This window comes from Canis aureus, chromosome 19, assembly GCF_053574225.1.
Source record: "Canis aureus isolate CA01 chromosome 19, VMU_Caureus_v.1.0, whole genome shotgun sequence".
Classification (NCBI taxonomy): domain Eukaryota; kingdom Metazoa; phylum Chordata; class Mammalia; order Carnivora; family Canidae; genus Canis; species Canis aureus.
The window spans coordinates 48,349,783-48,363,196 of NC_135629.1; the positions used below are offsets into that span (position 1 = coordinate 48,349,783).

At 41.3% G+C, this 13,414-nt stretch overlaps 1 pseudogene; it reads right to left on the reverse strand.

The window, feature by feature from the left end:
* Window positions 1–10,049: 10,049 nt before the first annotated feature.
* LOC144289325 (olfactory receptor 7A17-like) lies at window positions 10,050–10,878 on the reverse strand (annotated as a pseudogene).
* Window positions 10,879–13,414: the final 2,536 nt, after the last annotated feature.

Here is a 13,414-nt window from a genome sequence, read left to right on the forward strand (position 1 = left end):
TTTTTCTCTAGCTCCTTTATGTGTAAGGTTAGCTTTTGTATTTGAGTTCTTTCCAGTTTTTGAATGGATGCTTGTATTGCGATGTATTTCCCCCTTAGGACTGCTTTTGCTGCATCCCAAAGATTTTGAACGGTTGTATCTTCATTCTCATTAGTTTCCATGAATCTTTTTAATTCTTCCTTAATTTCCTGGTTGACCCTTTTATCTTTTAGCAGGATGGTCCTTAACCTCCATGTGTTTGAGGTCCTTCCAAACTTCTTGTTGTGATTTAGTTCTAATTTCAAGGCATTATGGTCTGAGAATATGCAGGGGACAATCCCAATCTTTTGGTATCGGTTCAGACCCGATTTGTGACCCAATATGTGGTCTATTCTGGAGAAAGTTCCATGTGCGCTTGAGAAGAATGTGTATTCAGTTGAGTTTGGATGTAAAGTTCTGTAGATATCTGTGAAATCCATCTGGTCCAGTGTATCATTTAAAGCTCTCGTTTCTTTGGAGATGTTTTGCTTAGAAGACCTATCGAGTATAGAAAGAGCTAGATTGAAGTCACCAAGTATAAGTGTATTATTATCTAAGTATTTCTTCACTTTGGTTAATAATTGATTTATATATTTGGCAGCTCCCACATTCGGAGCATATATATTGAGGATTGTTAAGTCCTCTTGTTGAATAGATCCTTTAAGTATGATATAGTGTCCCTCTTCATCTCTCACTACAGTCTTTGGGGTAAATTTTAGTTTATCTGATATAAGGATGGCTACCCCTGCTTTCTTTTGAGGACCATTCGAATGGTAAATGGTTCTCCAACCTTTTATTTTCAGGCTGTAGGTGTCCTTCTGTCTAAAATGAGTCTCTTGTAGACAGCAAATAGATGGGTCCTGCTTTTTTATCCAGTCTGAAACCCTGCGCCTTTTGATGGGGTCATTAAGCCCGTTCACATTCAGAGTTACTATTGAGAGATATGAGTTTAGTGTCATCATGATATCTATTCAGTCTTTGTTTTTGTGGACTGTTCCACTGAACTTCTTCTTAAAGGGGAATTTTAAGAGTCCCCCTTAAAATTTCTTGCAGAGCTGGTTTGGAGGTCACATATTCTTTTAGTTGCTGCCTGTCTTGGAAGCTCTTTATCTCTCCTTCCATTTTGAATGAGAGCCTTGCTGGATAAAGTATTCTTGGTTGCATGTTCTTCTCATTTAGGACCCTGAATATATCCTGCCAGCCCTTTCTGGCCTGCCAGGTCTCTGTGGAGAGGTCTGCTGTTACCCTAATACTCCTCCCCATAAAAGTCAGGGATTTCTTGTCTCTTGCTGCTTTAAGGATCTTCTCCTTATCTTTGGAATTTGCAAGCTTCACAATTAAATGTCGAGGTGTTGAACGGTTTTTATTGATTTTAGGGGGGGATCTCTCTATTTCCTGGATCTGAATGCCTGTTTCCTTTCCCAGATTAGGAAAGTTTTCAGCTAGAATTTGTTCAAATACATATTCTGGCCCTCTGTCCCTTTCGGCGCCCTCGGGAACCCCAATTAAACGTAGGTTTTTCTTCCTCAGGCTGTCGTTTATTTCCCTTAATCTATCTTCATGGTCTTTTAATTGTTTGTCTCTTTTTTCCTCAGTTTCCCTCTTTGCTATCAACTTGTCTTCTATGTCACTCACTCGTTCTTCCACCTCGTTAACCCTCGTCGTTAGGACTTCTAGTTTGGATTGCATCTCATTCAATTGATTTTTAATTTCTGCCTGATTAGCTCTAAATTCTGCAGTCTGAAGTCTCTTGAGTCCTTTATACTTTTTTCTAGAGCCACCAGTAGCTGTATAATAGTGCTTCTGAATTGGCTTTCTGACATTGAATTGTAATCCAGATTTTGTAACTCTGTGGGAGAGAGGACTGTTTCTGATTCTTTCTTTTGAGGTGAGGTTTTCCTTCTAGTCATTTTGCTCAGTGCAGAGTGGCCAAAAGCAAGTTGTATTGGGAAAAAGAGAAAAAGAGAGGAGAGAAAGAAGGAAAGAAAAGAGAAAGTGAAAAAAAAAGGGAAGAAAATGAAAAAAAAAAACGAAAAAAAAAAAAAAGAAGAAAAAGAGAAAGAAAAAGAAAGGAGAAAAAAAGGGGGTGGGGAAGGAAACAAATCAAAAAGCAAAACAAAACAAAAACAAAAACAAAAACAAAAACAAACAAACAAAAAAAGAACCACCGGGTAGTATCTTCTGATTCTGTGTACTTTAAGTCCCTTGGCTTCTCCTGGAGGTTGTCAGTCTAGCTGGTGTTCTGGGGGAGGGGCCTGTTGTGCTGATTTTCAGGTGTTAGCAGTTGGGGGAGCTGCTGTGCCCCTGCCTGGTGCAGGGCTCGGTGGGGGTTGTTTACCCCGTGAGGCCGCAGGAGGAACAGCCCCAGGGGCGGGGCAGCTCTGGAAACCTGGATTCAGCTCCGGCAGGAACTCCGTCTGCAGGGCCTGGAGGCTCTGGGGCGGGGCCGCTGATCTGCTCAGCTCGGGGTAGGAGCGTCCTCGCTGTCCTGGGCCCTCCCGGCCTCTGCCTGTCCCGGGGGAGGCGGGATCCTGGGCTGTGTCCCGGCGCCCTGTGCTCCGGAGCCTGCGCTGTTGGATTCGCGCTCCCGGGCCGCGCAACCCCCTCCGCGGAGCCGCCGCCCGAGCCCCTCCGAGCTGCTCCTGGAACCGCGCAGCCCCCTCCGCACGGAGCCTCTTCCTCTGCCCGAGCCCCTCCGAGCTGCTCCTGGAACCGCGCAGCCCCCTCTGCACGGAGCCTCTTCCTCTGCCCGAACCCCCCCCCCCGAGCTGCTCCCGCCCCGCAGCCCCCTCCGCGGAGCCGCCCCGAGCCCCCCCGAGCTGCTCCGGGTCCCGCCGTGCGCGCTGCAGCCCTTGGGGAGCTCGGCGCACTCTCCTTGGCGCGCAGTTGCTGTTACTGTCCCCGGGAGCCCGAGGGCATCCTCGCCCTCCTGGGTCCTGCTCCAACTCCCCGCGAGCCCCTTTCCCCCGGGAAGGTCGGTGCAGCTCCTGCTCCTCCGGGACGGGGCTCTCCTGTCCTGGGGACACTCGCCCCGGCCTCAGCCCGGCTCCTCGCGGGGCCCCTCCCCCTTGGAGGCCTTTGTTTCTTTATTTCTTTTTCCCCGTCTTCCTACCTTGATAGAAGCGCGAACTCTTCTCACTGTCGCATTCCAGCTGGTCTCTCTTTAAATCTCAGGCCGAATTCATAGATTTTCAGGATAATTTGAAGGTTTTCTAGGTAGTTTGGTGGAGACAGGTGATTTGGAGACCCTACTCCTCCGCCATCTTGCCCCTCCCCCCGTTTGTCAATTTTGATCAGCTTTTCAAAAATTCGCTCCTAGCTTTGTTAATCTTTTCTGTGGTTTTTCTGGTCCATATACCATTTATGTTTGCTCTGATATTTGTTATTTTTTCCTCTGCTCCATGGGACTCAGTTTATTCTTCTTTTTGTAGGTCTTTGAATCATAAAGTGAGGTTATTTACTGAAGGTCTCTTGTTTTTCTTAATGTAGGCATTTATTGCTAGAAACTTCCTTCTTTGAGCTGCGTTTGCAACATCCCATAAGTTTTGATAGGCTATGTTTTCTTTTTCATTTGATTGAAGATTTTCAAATTTCTTTTTTGGTTTCTTATTTCATCCACTGGCTGTTCATGATTGGGTGGCTTACTCCCTACATATTTGTGAGTATCTCAGATATCTGTGACCTTACATTCATTGCAGGATTATTTACAATAGCCAAAACATGGATAGAGCTGAGTATCATCTGTCATCATTGACAGATGAATTAATGATGATAGCATATCTATACAGTGTGACTCAGCAATAAGAAAGGAATATCCTTCCTTTGCTAAAATACGTATGGACTCTGAGGGCATTACACTAAGTGAATTAATCAGACAGAGAAAGACAAATAGTGTAGAATCTCACTTATATGTGAAATACAAGAATCTGAACTCATAGAACAGAGAGCAGGTTGATGTTTGCCTGTAGCTGGGGTTTGGGGAAATGAGAAGATGCTGGTGGAAGCCTATAAATCTTCAATTATAAAATGAATGAGTTCTGGGAATGTCATGTACAACATGGTCGTTTTGGTTAACTATATTGTGTTGTATACTGGCATGTTGCTAACAGAGTACAGAGTAAATGTTCTTACAACAAAAAGAAAAGAGAAATATGTGAAGTGATGGATGTATTCACTAATGTATCCTGGTGATCATTTCATTTATATGAAATCACCAAGTTGTATGCTTAAAGTTTTAGAATTTTACATGGCAATTACATGTTAATAAAACTGGAAAAATGAGGGGTGGAGGGATGGGGTAATTGGGTGATGGGCATTAAGGAGGGCATGTAATGTGATGAGCACTGGGTATTATATGCAACTGATGAATTATTGAACTCTGAAACTAATGATGTACTATATCTTGGTTAATTGAATTTAAATAAAAAAAAACTGGAAAAATGAAGAAAAAATATTTCCGTCTTCTCTGTCTTCTATTTGCATTCCAATGCCATCTCCTTCCAGTGGAAGCCTCCCCATAAAAGAAAACCAAACAGTACCAGAATGAAAACCGTTATGAATATATCACTGAGAAAGTGATAGGAATTAACCAGTCAATAGGAAAACATAAGGAAGACGTAAGTATCTACATAAGGATTCCATGAAGATAGCATCAGTGATAAACAGTCCTTAGTCCATCAATTGGTGAGTTAGATACAAGGTCTCCAGTCTCTCTGAGACATCTGGAAAGAAAATCTTTTATTTCTTTGAGCTTTTCTTAGACTAAGAATAGTGATCTACAGGCAAGTGGTGGGGAGCAAATATTTACAGGAAAGCCTGAGCCTCTGGAGTAAATTTCCATAAATAACTGCCCAGTGGATACATAATTCAATCTCACTGTATTCTCAGAGATCATTCCACTGTTGAAAGTTGAAGTGGAAATGAAACCTTTCAAATAGAAATTTACAGTAGTAGTAGACTGTTTGCAGAGATGGCTCCACATCCCCTTCTTTCTAGGTAGCCATGTGTTTGGCAATGTGGGCAGCACCTTCCATCAGGTGGTGGAGACTCTTCCACCACCTTTCATCTGGGCTGGATTAGGATTTTTATTTATTGTGGCCAGCAGGATATGATGGGAGTGACAGTAGTTAATAGAGACTTGGTGCATTTCTGCTGTTCTGCCTTGGAACTCTGCCTCCAGTAGCTGAATTAAGCCAGGTGGGCTTCCAGAGAAAGTGAGGACATGTGGAGCAGAGCCCAGTTGTCCAAGACAAGGCCACCCTGGACTAGCCTCAGCTAGCTAGCCAAGCCCTAATTATATAGAATGCCCTGGAGATATCAGCAGTGCTGGTGCCCCTGCAGTGCCCCCTCCCCTGGCTCTACCTTGCCCCAGTTGACAAATAGCTGACTCAAACTCTTGAGAAGATCAACAGAGATTAGAACAACTCATCACCATATAATTTCACTTGATACTAAAGACATTATACCAAGCCATTTGCTTTCAGGATGGCCTGCTTTGCAGCAACATTCATTATCATTCTGTTATTCAAGTCATTTTGGATACCTGCTAAAAGTGACTTTAAGGGCCCCTGGGTGGCTCAGCAGTTGTGCTTCCAACTCTTGGTTTCAGCTTAGGTCATGATCTGAGGCTCCTGGGATGAAGCCCGACTTTGGGCTTTACACTCAGCTAGGAGTCTGATCAAGATTCTCTGTCCCTTTCTTTCTTCCCTGTCCCCCTTTCTTCTCTCTCTTTCTCTCAAATAAACAAATAAATCTTAAAAAGAGTGGCTCTGGGGTGGTAGAAGGGGAGGAGGGCGGGGGGTGGGAGTGAATGGGTGACGGGCACTGGGTGTTATTCTGTATGTTAGTAAATTGAACACCAATAAAAAAAAAAAAAGAAAAAAAAAACTATCAAGGTTGTTATTTGACAAAAAAAAAAAAAAAAGAGTGGCTCTGATAAGGATCCTTTTCAGTTACATAGAAGGACATGTATTTTTTGTAGAGAATGAATAGTGACCCAGAGTCATGTACATGACTAGGCAGGAATTCATGCTCTCTGTGTTCTGCAGAGACATCTTGATTTTAGCTTAATGAGACTTATTTTTGGCTTTTACCTCCAAGGCTGGAAGAGTGCAATTTTTTTTCAAATATTTTATTTTTTGATTCATGAGAGACGAGAGAGAGGCAGAGACATAGGCAGAGGGAAAAGCAGACTTCCTACAGGGAGCCGGATGTGGGACTCGATGCCAGATCCTGAGATTAGGATCTGAGCTGAAAGTAGACGCTCAACCGCTGAGTCACCCAGGAATCCCTGGAAGACTGTAAATTTGTTTCTTTTAAACCCTCAGTGCGGAAATTGATGATAGCAGCAATAGGAAAGTGACAAAGACATTTCTCCAATAAAATTTTATTTGAAGAAACTGAAATTAAGTCTCTTAGTTCATTCACTTAGCTTCCTTGGATAAGGAAGGGCATTTTGTGTTGAAGCCCTACCTTAAGTGGAAGAAAATTCTAAAGTCAGTTTTGAGATACTCAATCCTATTAGTTGGTACAGAGGAGTTATCCTTGCATAATGTCAATGTGGTTGTGTCTTTGAGGCCTCTGGACATTAAGATAGGAAAACTGATACATTGTGAAAATTAAAGCCACCGTTCTCTAAATATTTTTGTTGGAATTTCTATAAACCTAGAATTCCACGTGAAAACAAATGTTCATTCTTTTCATTTCTTTACCCTACAAGTTTCTCTCAAGCTTTCTTTCAACACAATAGATTGGTTATAATGAGCTACAATGAGGGCTTTGGGTCTTGGGCATGTACATATATGCACAAGAGTGTGTTTTCTTGAAATGAAAATGTACATGAATATACATACATTTACATACAACCAACTCATAATCTTGAACATTCTTTGGACCCAACAAAGTATTTCCACACATTTCATCTTTCCTTACAACATTCCTTGAAGTTGTGTTTATGATTCCACATTGCCTTCAGAAGAAAATGAAGGCTGGAGGGATTACACTCTAACATTGTGTAATGAAGCAGTTAGAACTTACTGTGTATCTTCTTGAGTTCTATGGAAATGGAATCATGCAGTGTGTCTCCTGATTTTTCTTTTTTTTTTAAATATTTTATTTATTCATGGAAGACACAGAGAGAGGCAGAGACATAGGAAGAGGAGAAGCAGGCTCCCTGCAAGGAGCCCAATGTGGGACTTGGTCCTGGATCCCAGGCCCTGAGCCAAAGGCAGATGCTCAACCACTGAGCCACCAGGCGTCCTTGTCCCATGACTTTTCAATGACTCTTTCAATTCCATAAGTTGTGCACTTTAAATATGCATAGTTTTTCTCATGTAATAATCATCGAATAAATTAATTAGAATTAAAAAATTCTAGTGGTGCATGACTCAAGGTCAGATTTGGAGCATCGTTTCCTGAGTCACACCTATTGGAATGGGAGAACTCTATTCCAACTGTGGAAAAGCTAAGCTTCACATGTGGATGTTAAAATAGTGGAATTAAGGGATCCCTGGGTGGCGCAGCAGTTTAGAGCCTGCCTTTGGCCCAGGGCGTGATCCTGGAGACCCGGGATCGAATCCCACATCAGGCTCCTGGTGCATGGAGCCTGCTTCTCCCTCTGCCTATGTCTCTGCCTCTCTCTCTCTCTCTCTGTGTGACTATCATAAATAAATAAAAAAATTAAAATAGTGGAATTAAGACATTTCACATTTGATAAACTCATTTGAAAAAAACATTCTATTATTTATTTATTTGAGAGTGAGAGAGCACAGAGGAGAGTGAGAGGGAGAAGCAGACTCCCTGCTGAGTAGGGAGTCTCATATGGGACTCAATCCCAGGACCCCGAGACCATGACCTGAGCCAAAAGCAGACACTTAATCAGTTGAGCAACCCAGGTGCCCCTACACTAAGCCACTTTATTTTACAATGCTTTGTATGCAACAAAAGCTCACTGATATAATAATTAAATTAGGCAGAACTCATGGCATGTGTAGTAATCTGATTCTTTTTTATTCTAGGCATTGGTTCTGATACTTGAAAGTAGCCTTCATGATTACTCTGTTCTTCAAGTTTGTCTCACTGACTGTATTAAAAAATGAGTCCATCGAGGCCTCTTTGAGGTAATGTGGAGAGGTTGGAAGGACTTGCATGTGTGCACAAAATTGGGACTCTGAATCACATATCTGGACAGGATTCCAATCCTGCCAGTGAGGTGTCCTGTGATTATGAGGATGATATATAATGGATGATACTGATAGTGTTCATTCACTGTCCCTTCAGAAATTATGGGAAAATTTTGAATAGTGGGAGATATTTCACTTAGAGAAATGGAAGGAATGATATTTCTATATAGCACTGGAAAATTTCAACCCAATTCCAGAAAATAATTTAAGAAAACCCCAAACATGCCACCATCTTTCCTCTTACTGAATATACCTTAGAAATGGACCTTGATATTCCATAATTTATTTTATTTTTTAAAAAAAATGGATAAAGAAGATGTGGTTTATGTATACAATGGAGTATTACTCAGCCATTAGAAATGACAAATACCCACCATTTGCTTCAACGTGGATGGAACTGGGGGGTATTATGCTGAGTGAAATAAGTCAATCGGAGAAGGACAAACATTATATGTTCTCATTTATTTGGGGAATATAAATAATAGTGAAAAGCATTAGAAGGGAAGGGAGAAGAAATGTGTGGGAAATATCAGAAAGGGAGACAGAACATAAAGACTCCTAACTCTGGGAAACGAACTAAGGGTGGTGGAAGGGGAGGAGGGTGGGGGGTGGGGGTGAATGGGTGACGGGCACTGAGGGGGGCACTTGACGGGTTGAGCACTGGGTGTTATTCTGTAAGTTGGCAAATTGAACACCAATAAAAAATAAATTTTTTATTAAAAAAGACTTTATTCATTTATTCATGAGATAATGAATAAAATTATTCTCTTTCTCTCTCACAGAGAGAAAGAGAGGCAGAGACACAGGCAGAGGGAGAAGCAGGCTCTATGCAGGGAGCCCGACATGGGACTTGATCCCGGGTCTCCAGGATCATGCCCTGGGCTGAAGGTGGTGCTAAACCACTGAGCCACCAGGCTGCCCCGATATTCCATAATTTAATGAGTAGATGAAGTGCCTGAGAAAGAAATACTTTGCATAGCAATAAATCTATGATTTAATATTTTGCTTCATCATCCTTAAAGTCAACTGGACTCCAAGGCCATATTATATCAATCTATTTTTTCCATTAATGTCTTTCGATGTAGATTCCACTTGGAGACATGGATTTTTATTATCATTTCTTTTGCTAGTGACTAGGGTAGGCATGGTGGACACAAGCTGTGTAACAACAGGATCCTAATGTGTAGAAAAATCCTCAGGATCAGCTATAACAACCAGTATGTCAAAGTGTGCATTCTCAGGAAGAGCATTTAAGGTAATTATATACAAAAGAATCATGTTCATAAAAGTGAAGCACAGTGGTCTCAGATTTTTCTCTGTTATAAACTAATATAAATAGCTATGGTGGTCAAGAATAGATTTTCCATAGGAGTAGTATTTGGTCAAACAAAACAAACAAAAAAATACTTACTAGGATATATTTTATTTGAGAAGAAATTATTCTTAGCAGATACATGTAGTCCTTTAAAAAAATGAGGATTTCCAAATATTTCACAACCAAGGTTAGGAATAGCATTGAGAGAGTAGGAAAATGACAAAGGGAAAAATCTCTGGGATATCAGAGATATCACAAAGCTTAATAAAGTGAGTATCGTAAATTATATAGAAAGGCAAAGAAGAAATAGAAAGGAAAAAAATAGTAGAGGCATGTCCCACTTCCACAATCTGATCAAAGTATCTCAAGATTTGGCTCAGGTTTTGGGCCTTGCAATCATGGGCACTTCTTCAGCCCCAGGACGATTGGTCCCTTTAGAGCTGGCATCCCAGAGAATCTCATCAGAGCCTCCTTTATGTCTCTGTTCCGCAGGCTGTAGATGAAGGGATTCAGCATGGGCGTGACCACTGTGTATATCACTGAGGCCACTGCACTTGAGTGGGAGCTCTGGGTAGCAGCAGAGCTAAGGTACACTCCTAGGCCCGTACAGTAAAATAAGGAGACAACCGAGAGGTGAGATGCACAGGTGGAAAATGCTTTATACTTGCCCTGAGCTGATGAGATTCTATGTATGGAGGAAACAATCTGAGAGTAAGAGTAAAGGATCCCAAGGAAGGGACCACCAGCCAGAAGCACAGTTGCAAGATACATCACCATGTTGTTGAGAAAAGTGTCAGAGCAGGCAAGTTGTATCATCTGATTCAGTTCACAGAAAAAGTGGGGGATTTCCACCTCTGTACAGAAGGAGAGCTGCAACACCATGGAGGTTTGTAACAAGGAATACAGGACACTCACGACCCAGGACACCAGAACCAGCAGTGCACAAAGCCAGGGGTTCATGATCACCGTGTAGCGCAGGGGGTGACAGATGGCTACAAACCGGTCATAAGCCATCACAGTTAGAAGAAAGATGTCTAATCCTGTAAACAGTATGAAAAAGTACATCTGTGTGAGGCACCTTGCATAGGTGATGACTTTGCTTTGGGTCTGGATGTTCTGCAGCATCTTGGGGATGGTGGTGGAGGTGAAACAGATGTCTACAAAGGACAGGTTGGTGAGGAAGAAGTACATAGGGGTGTGGAGGTGGGGGTCAGAGCTGACGGCCAGGATGATGAGCAGGTTTCCAAACACAGTGACCAGGTACATGGAGAGGAAAAGCCCAAATACAAGGGGCTGTAGTTCTAGTTCTTCTGAAAATCCCATAAGGTAGAATTCTGAAATTCCTGTATAATTTCCTGGGTCCATATGGTGGAGGCGACTACCAGCACAGGGGAAAATAACATGACTCATTTTCACAGAAATGGATATTGTTCACATTGTGGAAATGCAACAATTTATATTTTCCAGTCAAGAAACTAATTTCAATATTTTTGAATGGATCTGGGGCCTTTGAAGTGATTCCCATTTCCTCTCTGACTTGGAATTTTATTTTTTTCTTTTTAATTTAAGATTTGGAATTTTCATCCCAACATCAGATGTTTCCCAACAGTTCAAGTATTGTATAGTCTTAGTAGGAAATTCTTTCATGCATTTGAGGAATATATAGAGTGTGGACCATGTTTCAAAATTCTAGTCATAAAGTGTAAGGAGGTGAAAAGCAAAAATCCCTAGAATTGTGTGATGATGATGGAAGTAGATATACAGATTAAATAATCATGAAATGGGGACAGAACACATTCTGTGTTCTATGAAGAACACAGAAGCGATTTGAAGGAGAGAGTGGGTGGGTGTTATGTTGGGTGTTCAGTCAAGATTGGCTAAGGAGGTGGCATTTGAACAGAGACCTCAAGGAAGAGGGTGGAAGACCAGAGGTCTTCCTGGCAGAGGGAAGGGCTAGTGCAAAGGCCCTGAGGTAGTGTTTCCATTAGAAAATCAAGGCTCAGAAGGAAGCCAATGTGTTCAGGGGAATGGACAAGAGGGAAAGTGATGAGAGGTGGTGGCAGGGAATTTTGTAGAACCATTGGCCTCATAGATGCTTAAAGTTCAAGACACAGGAGCTTCCTTGTTCACACTATGTACCTCTTGTACTTTATGATCTGATTGGAATAGTGTCCTGTCTGTCCATTGAACATCCTTCCTTACTCAATCTGTTGATTGAGTTTAGCCTGTGTAGTATAGGGCTCACCTTGAAATAGAGAAGCCTGTGTGTCCTTGCTTGAGGACTGCTCTCACTCATCAACGTGTATGTGTGCACATGCATGGACACACATGCACACATACATTCTCACATACACACAACTCAGCACACCACGCCCTCTTGTTGTGTGTTCTTCTATGTCCTTCTCACCTCCCCCCAACCACTCCAACACACTCTTTAGGATATGAATGCATACAAATAATATCATCTTTTCCATAAGAATGTAAAAACATACCCAGCAGTTGTGTTCAATATTTGGGGTTTCTCATTCTATATAAATTTTAGATTGTTTGTTCCAGCTCTGTGAAAAATGTTGGTGGTATTTTGATCAGGTTTACATTGAATGTGTAGATTGCTTTGAGTAACAGGTATTTTTAACAATATTTGTTCTTCCAATTCAGGAGCATGGAATTTTTTCCATTTCTTTGTGTCTTCCTCAAATTTTTTAATATAAATGTTCTACAATTAATAGTACAGATCTTTTACCTCTTTGGTTAGGTTATCCCTAGATATCTTATGGTTTTTGGTACAATTGTAAACAGCTAAGAGACACATGAAAAAAATGCTCAACATGACTCATCACCAGGGAAATACAGATCAAAACCACATTGAGATACCACCTCACACCGGTCAGAATGGCTAAAATTAACAAGACAGAAAACAACAGGTGTTGGCCCAGATGTGGAGAAAGGGGAACCCTCTCATACTGTTGGTGGGAATGCAAACTGGTGCAGCCATTCTGGAAGATAGTATGGAGATTGCTCAAAAAATTAAAAATAGAGCTACCCTATGACCTAGCAATTGCACTACTAGGTATTTATCCAATGTACACAAACAGTGATTCAAAGGGGCAGCTGAACCTCAATGTTTATAGCAGCAATGTCCACGATAGCCAAAATATGGAAAACCCCAGATGTCCATCAACAAATGAATGGATAAAGAAGATGTGGTATATGTATATATATATACACACACACAATGAGATATTACTCAGCCTTTAAAGAATGAAATCTTGCCATTTGCAATGACGTGGATGGAGTTAGAGTGTATTATGCTAAGCCAAATAGGTCAGTTAGAGAAAGACAAATACCATATGATTTCACTCATAAGTGAAATTTAAGAAACAAAACTGATGAATGTAGGAGAAGGGAAAGAAAAATAAAATAAGATAAAAAAAGAGAGGGCGGAAACCCTAAAATATTCTTGATTATAGGACAGAAATAGAGGGTTGCTGGTGGGGAGGTGGGTGAGGGAATGGGATAATTGGGTGATGGGTATTAAGGAAGGCATGTGATGTAATGAGCCCTGAATATTATACGCAACTGATGAATCATTAAATTCTACCTCTGAAACTAATAATACATTGTATATTAACTAAATTGAATTTAAATAAGAAATTTAAAAAATAACACCAAGAAAAAATTGTGTTCAATACAGAGAAATAGAGACAGACAGAGGGAGGGAGAAATGGGATGGATGTAAAGAGTAAAATGATCTAATACGTTCAGCTGACCTGAAAGACTGTTAGAAAGGAAAGCTCCCCTGGTGCTGGTGGCATTCCATTCTGGTTTCATCCTATTAATACCCATCAAAAATAATAAAAGAGGAAAAATAAATTTGTCCAAAAGACAAAGTAATGACATC